Source organism: Chrysochloris asiatica, unplaced genomic scaffold, assembly GCF_000296735.1.
Source record: "Chrysochloris asiatica unplaced genomic scaffold, ChrAsi1.0 scaffold00052, whole genome shotgun sequence".
Taxonomy (NCBI): domain Eukaryota; kingdom Metazoa; phylum Chordata; class Mammalia; order Afrosoricida; family Chrysochloridae; genus Chrysochloris; species Chrysochloris asiatica.
The window spans coordinates 1,817,877-1,826,861 of record NW_006408570.1 but is presented as its reverse complement, the minus strand read 5'-3'; positions in this window follow the sequence as shown (position 1 = coordinate 1,826,861).

Here is an 8,985-nt window from a genome sequence, read left to right as displayed (position 1 = left end):
AACAAGGAGCGCTGGTAGCATAGTGGTTACGAATTGGGCTGCGAACCTTAACGTCAGCACTTGAAAACTACCAGCCGTTCCGCGGGAGAAAGATGAGGCTTTCTTCTCCCATAAAGATTTACAGCCTCGGAAACCCTGTACAGGGTCGCTATGAGTCGGTTCCGACTCCACGGCACATAACCACCAGCACCATGCTATCTCTGTAAGGTTTCACAATTTTCTTTTAGACTTCACTATTCTAAAATTCCGCTTTCTCGGTTCACTTTTCTTATCTATTGTCTGCAGCCTCTTCCAGTCTAAAGCCTTTCTTTTCCTTCAACTTCTTCTTTTCCCCCTCTTCCTCCTGCCCCCATCTTCGAAAATGTATCATCATTATTTCTTCAAATAAGTCCTCCTCTTCATTTCTTATTTTTCTCTCTTCCTATTACCCCTACTATCTGGAATTTGCACTTTAGTTTTACCACCAATATAAAATGAGAAGCCAAGATATCTCCCATGTCACCCATGTAAACTAACACATAATTCAGAATAAAAACTTAAATAAAAAAAAAAAAGAATTCTGGTGGCACCATAAGTGAAGCATTGAGCTGCTAACTGAATAGTCAGCAGCTCCAACTCAGCAGTCACTCTGTGGGAGAGAGATGAATCAGTCTACTTCTGGTAAGAATTATTGTTGTTAGGTGCCATAGAATTGGTACCAACTCATAGTGACCGGGGGGGGGGGGGGGAAGATACCTCCCATGTATCTTGGCTTCTCGTTTATATCTTTACCGTTTCCTTCTTTTTTAAGAGAGATGCTCTCAATCTGGTCTTCTAAATCACTAATTCATTCCCCCGGGGAGACCTAGTCTGTTAAGTGTTTTTTGTTTTGTTTTTTTAATTACTGTATTTTGCATTTCAAAATTTCTTGGCATAGATGAGTGAGTGCCTCCAGTGCTGCCTCACTTTCTTGAAAGGTTTCAATTTTTATTCCATCAATTCCTGGTGTCTTGTTCTTTGCCAAATCCTTCAATGCACCTTGGACTTCCTTCTTCAGTATCATTGGCTCTTGATTATATGCTACCTCTTGTAATGGTTGAACATCAACCCTTTCCTTTTGGTACAGTGACTCTGTGTATTCCTTCCATCTTTCCTGGATGCTTTCTGCATCATTCAATAATTTCCCCAGAGAATGCTTCAATAACAAAAGTCGAGGCTTTCAGAAATGCTGAGTGTGTTCTTCCCTTTTGGTTTTCTGACTCCAGATCTTTGCACATTTAATTGTAATATTTGACTTTGTCGTCTTGAAATGACCTTTGAAATTTTCTGTTCAGTTCTTGTACCTCCTCATTTCTTCCATTTGCTTAGTATCTCTACATTGAAGACCAAGTTTCAATGACTCTTCTGACATCCATGTTGGTCTTTTCCTTCTTTCTTGTCTTCTAAATAACTTTTTGCTTTCTTCTTGTATGATGCTCTTTATGTCATCCCACAACTCTTCTGGTCTTCAGTCTTCAGTGTTTAATGTTTCAAATCTGTTCTTCATTCTGATCTCTAAATTTCAGTGGAATATATTCAAGGTCATATTTTGGCTATCATGGACTTGTTTTCATTTTCTTCAGCTTCAGTCTGAATTTGCATATGAGCAATTAATGCTCTGTTCTACAATCTGACCTTTGCCTTGGTTTGGCTGATGATATGGAGCTTTTCCACCATCTCTTTTGACTGATGTAGTCAATTTGATTTCTGTGTTTTCCGTCTAGTGAGTTCCATGTGTATAATCATCTCTTATGCTGTTTAAAGAAGGTATTTGAAATGAACAAATCATTGGTTTTTCAGAATTCTGTCATGCATCTCCAGCATCATTTCTTTCACCAAGGCCACATTTTCCAAATACTGATCCTTCCTCTTTGTGTCCAACCTTTGCATTCTAATCACCAGTAATGATCAGTACATCTTGATTGCATGTTTGATCAATCTCAGATAGAAGAAGTTGGTAGAATTCTTCCATTTCATCCTCACTGACTTTAGTGGTTGGAATGCAAATTTTAATAACAGTGGTATTAACTGGGCTTTCCTATAAGCACATGGATATTATCCTCACTCATGTATGCCAAGAAATTTGGAAGACAGCTATCTGGCCAACTGATTGGAAGAGACCCTTATTTGTGCCCATTCCAAAGAGAGGTGACCCAATGGAATGTGGAAATCATCGAACATGCGAGTAAAGTTTTACTAAGGGTGATACAGAAATGGCTGCAAGCATACATTGACAGAGAACTTCCAGAGGTTCAAGCCGGATTCAAAAGAGGATGTGGAACGAGGGATATCATTGCTGAAGTCCGATGGATCTTGGCTGAAAGCATACCAGAAGATGCTTACCTGTGCTTTATTAACTATGCAAAGGTTTTCAATTGTATAAATCAAGACAAGCTATGGGCAACATTGCAAAGTATGAATATTCCAGAACACTTAATTGTGCTCATGAGGAATCTGTACCTGGACCAAGAGGCAGTTGTTTGAACAGAACATGGAAACAATGAATGGTTTAAAATTAAGAAAGTTGTGCAACAGGGTTGTATTCTTTCACCGTACTTATTCAACCTGTGTGCTGAGCAAATAATCTGAGAAGCTGGGTTCTTTGAAGAAAACCGTGGTATCAGGATTGGAAGAAGACTCATTAACAACCTGCGATATGCAGATGATACAACCTTCCTTGCTGAAAGTGACAAGGACTGAAAATATTTACTGATGAAGACAAAGAGCATAGTCTTCAGTATGGATTACATCTCAATGTAAAGAAAACAAAAACCCTAACCACTGGACCAATAACTAATATTCTTATCAACGAAGAAAAAAATTGAAGTTGTCAAGGACTTCATTTTTCTTGCATCAACTGTCAACACTCATGGAAGCAGCAGTCAAGAAATCAAACGACGTATTTATTGCATCAGGCAAATCTGCTGCACAAGACCTTTTTAAAGCGTTGAAGAGCAAAGATGTCAGCTTGAGGACTAAGGTGCGCCTGACCCAAGCCATGTATTTTCAATAACCTCATATGTATGTGAAAACTGGACAGTGACTAAGGAAGACCACAGAAGAATTGATGCATTTGAGTTATGGTGTTAGCGAATATTGAAAGTGATGTCAAAAGAACCAACAAATCTGTGTTGGAAGAAGTGCAGCCAGAGTTCTCCTTGGAGCCCAGGATGGCCAAACTTCATCTCTCATGCTTCGGACATATTTTCAGGAGGGACCAGTCGCTGGAGAAGGATATCATGTTTGGTAAGGCGGAAGGTCAGAGAAAAAGAGTAATACCCCCAGCGAGATGGATTCGCACAGTGGCAGCATCAATGGGCTCAAGTGTGGCAACAATTGTGAGATTGGCAGGACCAGGCAGTGTTTTGTTCTGTTGTGTATAGGGTCACTATGAGTCGGTACAGACTCAATGACACCTAACAACAACAGCTACAATATTTTGCATTGATCTTTTTCTGCTTGCTCTTTGTTTTTGCGTTCTCGTTTTCTAATGTTAATATATCTTCTCTATCCTTTTAGCACATTACTTTAATTTTAAACTGTTTGTTGGCTCCAGTATTTTTCCTTTAAATGGAATATGGATGTATGCTGTTTTTGTTTGAACTGGCCTGAGCACATTTTCCCCTTGAGATATTGCCTTGTCTGTCAGTCAGTGCAATTAGGGGAATGGCCAGGTCCTGACCTGTGTAAGTCCCATGAACTCAGGGTGTGGGAGTAGAAGAATCCTAGGGTGGAGAGCCCAGGCACCAGAATTCATGTCAATCACTCCTTACCTCACAAAACAACCTTTGGGACTGGGTTTCAGTCCTTTGCAACAGAAAAAGAAACAAGATTATGAGGAGACATTCTCTCAAACATAATTCACCAGCCCTGGGGACTGGAGAGGAGGGATGGGAAACAAGTGTCCAAAGCTCATTAATCTCTACCTGTTTATCTTAGTTCCCCAAATTTACTTTGCATTTCTGGAATGAGGCCTACTTTAGCAGAGTGTATTATTCTTTTCATTTATGAATGCATTTGACTTGCTAATGTTTTATTGGGGATGTTTGAATATATATATTCATAAGTATATGTATGATTCAGTAGATTTCTGCTTTGTGTTGCTTTATCAACTTTTTGTATTAAAGTTAAATAAATTTTATTAAATTAATTTAAATTTTTTTCCTTCTTTATGCACTACCACAATTTAAATTGCATAGAGTTCTTGAGTTTGAAATAAAACACCTGCAAAACCATCTATCTTCTGTCCCTATGGTGTAGTTTGAGAACGTGGGGAAAGGAAATAAACTTTTTTATAAACTTCTTGATTTATTCCAAGTTTATTGGTCTATTCATTTTTTGTTTCCTTTTGACTCTTTTATTTATATTTTTCTTAAAACTCATCAGTTATCTAAGTTTTCTTTTCCTTTTGAAATCAACTTTACTGAAGTATAATTTACATTTTAAAAAGCACTCATTTTTGATGTACAGCTCAATGAATTTTAACAAATTAATGCTTCTGTGGAACGTCTATCAAAAATACAGAATATTTCTGTCATGCCAAAAGTCCTCTTATGCTCCTTGTAGTCAATACCCTCTTCCTATTTCTACTATGCAAATATCAAGATATTTCTACTATGCAAATATCAATAGTTTGCTTCTTTAAGTCATTGAGTAGTGTTCCACTGTAAGCATATAACAGAATTTATTCAGGATTGAGTATATAACAGTGTTTGCCTCTGTTACCTTTAACTCTTGTACTCTTCCTCTTGTCTTGTCACACCTTCATCATTCTTCTGCCAACCTGCCCATTGTTGTATATTACCTTCCCCATCATCCAAGTTAACACATGTATAGCCTCTATCCAATGAATTACTCCCCCTTCTCCTCATCCCTGGTAACCATCAAAGAATGTTTCTTTTAGTGTGAAAACCTTTTCTTAACTTTTTACAACAGTAGTCTCATACATCACTTTTGTGATTGGCTCATTTCACTCAGCATTGTGTCCTCAGCAGTGGTTCATCTATGCTATGAGGTGTTTTGCAGATAAATCATTATTCTTTAACATTTCATAGTATTCCATGGTGTTATGAATCCAAGATTGTTTCTCTATTCTTCTATTGATAAGCATTTAGGTTGATCACATCATTTTGGTATTTTGAATACTGTTGCAATGAACATGACTGTTCATATACCTATTCATCTTGTGGTTCTTATTTCTCTAAGATACATGCCAAATGGGGGGGGGGGGTTGCTGGGTCACATGGTATTTCTATTTCCAACTTTTTGAGGAAGTACCATATTACCTTCCACAGTGCCTGCACCATTTTACAGTGCCACCAGCAATGTAGAAGGGTGCCAGTCTCTCCACACCCTTGGCAGTCTTAGTGCAGTTTTTTTCTCAATGTTGCTATTAGTATTGTGGTGAAATGATATCACATTATTCTTTTGATTTGCATCTCTCTAATGGATAATAATCATGAACATTTCTTCATATGTTTGTTGACCACTTGCATATCTTCTTTGATGAAGTATCTGTTCATGTCTTTGTTGTGAAGTGTCACTGTGTCTGGTTCCAACAAAGCAACACCGTATAGTCTTTCTGAGGTTGTGTCTTTGCAGGAGAAGAAGCCTCATCTTTTTATCAAGGAGCAGCTGGTGGGCTCAAACTGTGGACCTTGTATTTCACAATCCTGTGCTTACCCTACAGATCCACTGTGCTTTCTCATGTCCTTTACCCATTCTTAATTAAACTACTTGATTTTTTGTTAAGTGTTAAAGTTTTCTATAAACTTTAGAGATTCATCCCTTTTCTGACATATCATTGCCAAAATATTGTCCCAATCTGTGGGTTCTCTTTGTACGCTTTTAGTGAAACTTTTTGATGCTCATAAATGTCTAATTTTTAGGAAGTCCCAGTCATCTATTTTGTCTTCTGCTGTTTGTGTGCTTTCAGTTATTTTAGATGGTATATTTATGCCACGTTATCATAGGCCATAAGTTTGTACCGAAATGTGGAAGTCATCGGACTATACCATTAATACCTTATACAAGTAAAAATTTTCTAAAGATAATCCAAAATTGGCTTGAAATGTACATTTACAGAGAACTGCCAGAGGTTCAAGCAGATTCAGATGAAGACATGGAATGAGGTATATCGTTGCAAATGCCAGATGGATCTTGTCTAAAAGCAGAGACTACCAGAAAGAAGTTTTCCTTGCTTTATTGACTCACAAAGGTTTTCAGTTGTGTGGATCATGACAAGCTAGAGGCAACATTGCAGAGAATGAGTATTCCAGAACATTTAATTGTGCTCATGAGGAAACCTGTACATGGACCAAGAGGTAGTTGTTTGCACAGAACAAGGAAATACTGAATGATTTAAAATTAAGAAAGGTGTGCATCAGAGATGTATTCTTTCACCATACGCATTCAATCTGTATGCTGAACAAATAACTCGAGAAGGTGGATTATGAAGAAAAGCGTGGCATCAGGATTGGAGGAAGAGTCATTAACAACCTGTCATATGCAAATGATACAACCATGCTTGCTGAAAGTGAAGAGTATTTAAAATATTTACTGATGAAGATCAAAGACCACAGCCTTCTGTATGGGTTACAGCTCAATGTAAAGAAAACAAAAATCCTCACCACTGGACCAATAAACAACACCCATATAAATAGAGAAAACATTGAAATTGTCAAAGACTTCGCTTTACTCGGATCAACCATCAACATTCATGGAAGCATCAGTCAAGAAATTAAATGACATACTGCATTAGGTAAATCTCCAGTACAAGACCTCTTTAACGTGTTGAAGAACAAAGATGTCAGTTTGAGGACTAAGATGCACCTGACCCAAGTCATGGGCGCTGCCAAAAGAACAAATCAGTCTGTGTTGGAAGAAGTACAGCCAGGACACTCCCTGGAAACCAGGATAGCCAGACTTTGTTTCTCACACTTTGGGCATATTGTCAGGAGGGACCAGTCACTGGAGAAGGATATCATGTTTGGTAAAATGGAAGATCAGTGAAAAAGAGGAAGATCCCTAATGAGATGGATTGGCACAGTGGCAGCAGTGATGGGTACAAATGTAGCAACAATTGTGAGGTTGGCACAGAACCTAGCAGTGTTTCATCCTGTTGGCACAGAACCTGGCAGTGTTTCATTATGAGTTGGTACTAGCCCAATGGCACTTAAAAACAACAACAAAGAATTATGTTGGAATCTGGCTTGGGATTGCATTATATCTGTAGATTTCTTTTGATAATATTGATGTTTTCACAATGTTGTCTTTCTATACATGAGCATGCTATACACTTCCATTTATGTAGATCTCTTTGGATTCTTATAGTCGTGTTCATAGTTTTCCTTTGGTCAAATTTATTCCTAAGTATTTCACCTGTTGGGTGGCAATTGTTTTGCAAATTGTATTGTTTCCTTGTCCAAACTCTCTTTACTAAGTGTAAAAAAGTTCTACTGATTTTTCTATGATGGTCTTGCATCATGCCACTTTGCTGAATCTTTCAATGAGTTTCAATCATTTTCTCACAGAGTCTGAGATTTCCTGGGTATAGAATCATTCCTGTGGTTATTGATAAGTGCCATCAAGTTGGTTCAGACTCAAAGTGACCCTATGGAAAACATAACAAAACACTGCTCCATCCTCACAGGTGTTAGGTTTGCTCACTTTGTTGCTGCCTCTGTGGGTCTTCTCTGTTTTGCTTTGCTGACCCTCCACTTTACCAAACTTGATGTCCTTTTACAACTTCAGGTCCCTTCCGACAACATGTCCAAAGTATGAGAGATGAAGTCTCGCCATTCTCTGTTTTAAGGAGATTCTGGCTATATTTCTTCCAAGACAGATTTCTTTGTTCTCCTGGCAGCCCATGGTCTTTGCCAAAATAATAATTCAAATGCATTGATTTCTTCTCCCACTTCCCTGATTCATTATCCAACTTCCATGTGCATATAATGCAATTAAAAATATTCTGGGCTATAGCCAGGAGAGTGAGGTAGGGAAAGCTCTGGTGAGAAGGGAGGGGGATCTCACGAAGGAAACGTTCATACCAGACCCACGGCTTTTGAACTATCATATGATCTAGCATCTCAGTCTCCCGAACTCGCATTTTTGAGAAATCACACTGCTAAGGGAAAAATAGACATTTTGGGACTCTCACCCCAGGGACGGCGGGTCGCTGTGGCGACTGCAGAGTTTAGAGGGCGAGGCTAAGGCCAGCCCATTCATAAAGGGGTGTTTCCAGCAGGAAGAAAAAAAAGCGGGGAGGACCCTAAACAAAACAGCCACAAGAAACGTCATAGCTCCCCCTCACCCCCCCAAAATCTACCTGTCCTGGCTTACAATCTCAGCAAGATCATCAGGCATATCAGGTCAGTTTAACCACGGCACAGAGAGAGGGAGAGAGGCCGCGACTTTTGACATCATCTGCCATCCGCCGTCCTCAATCTGAAGCCCTGCATCTAAGCCGCCCTGCCCCCACTCCCAAGTAGCAGCGGGGATCTTCCAGCTACTGTTCTGGCAGGACAGGGAACAGAAAAAGTTAACCAAAGCCGCATCTATACTCTAAGGTGGTGATTTCTGTCCATGCATTTTTGCTTTTGGTCCTTCTGACCACACATCTTTCCTGGAGGTGGGAGCTTTTCCTCCCTATGTCACCTAAGAAGAAGCAGGAATCGTGGCCCTATAACCAAGCTATAAGCATACAACATAATACTCCACCACTAAGACAAGACCCAACAACACTTGGTATGCATTACAGACGATAAGGGAAGCACATCTCCCGATCATATAAATAATAATAATAATAAAATAATAACCATGACCAATAAGAAACAATCAACTTTATCAAAACATGTCCAAAAACATAAGAGAACAGCTCACGCAAATGAGCTGGAGACAGACAAAGGCTTTATAGAGGAGGAGGAGTGGGTTCTGGATATGCCTGAGAGGGAATTCAGAAGAATGATA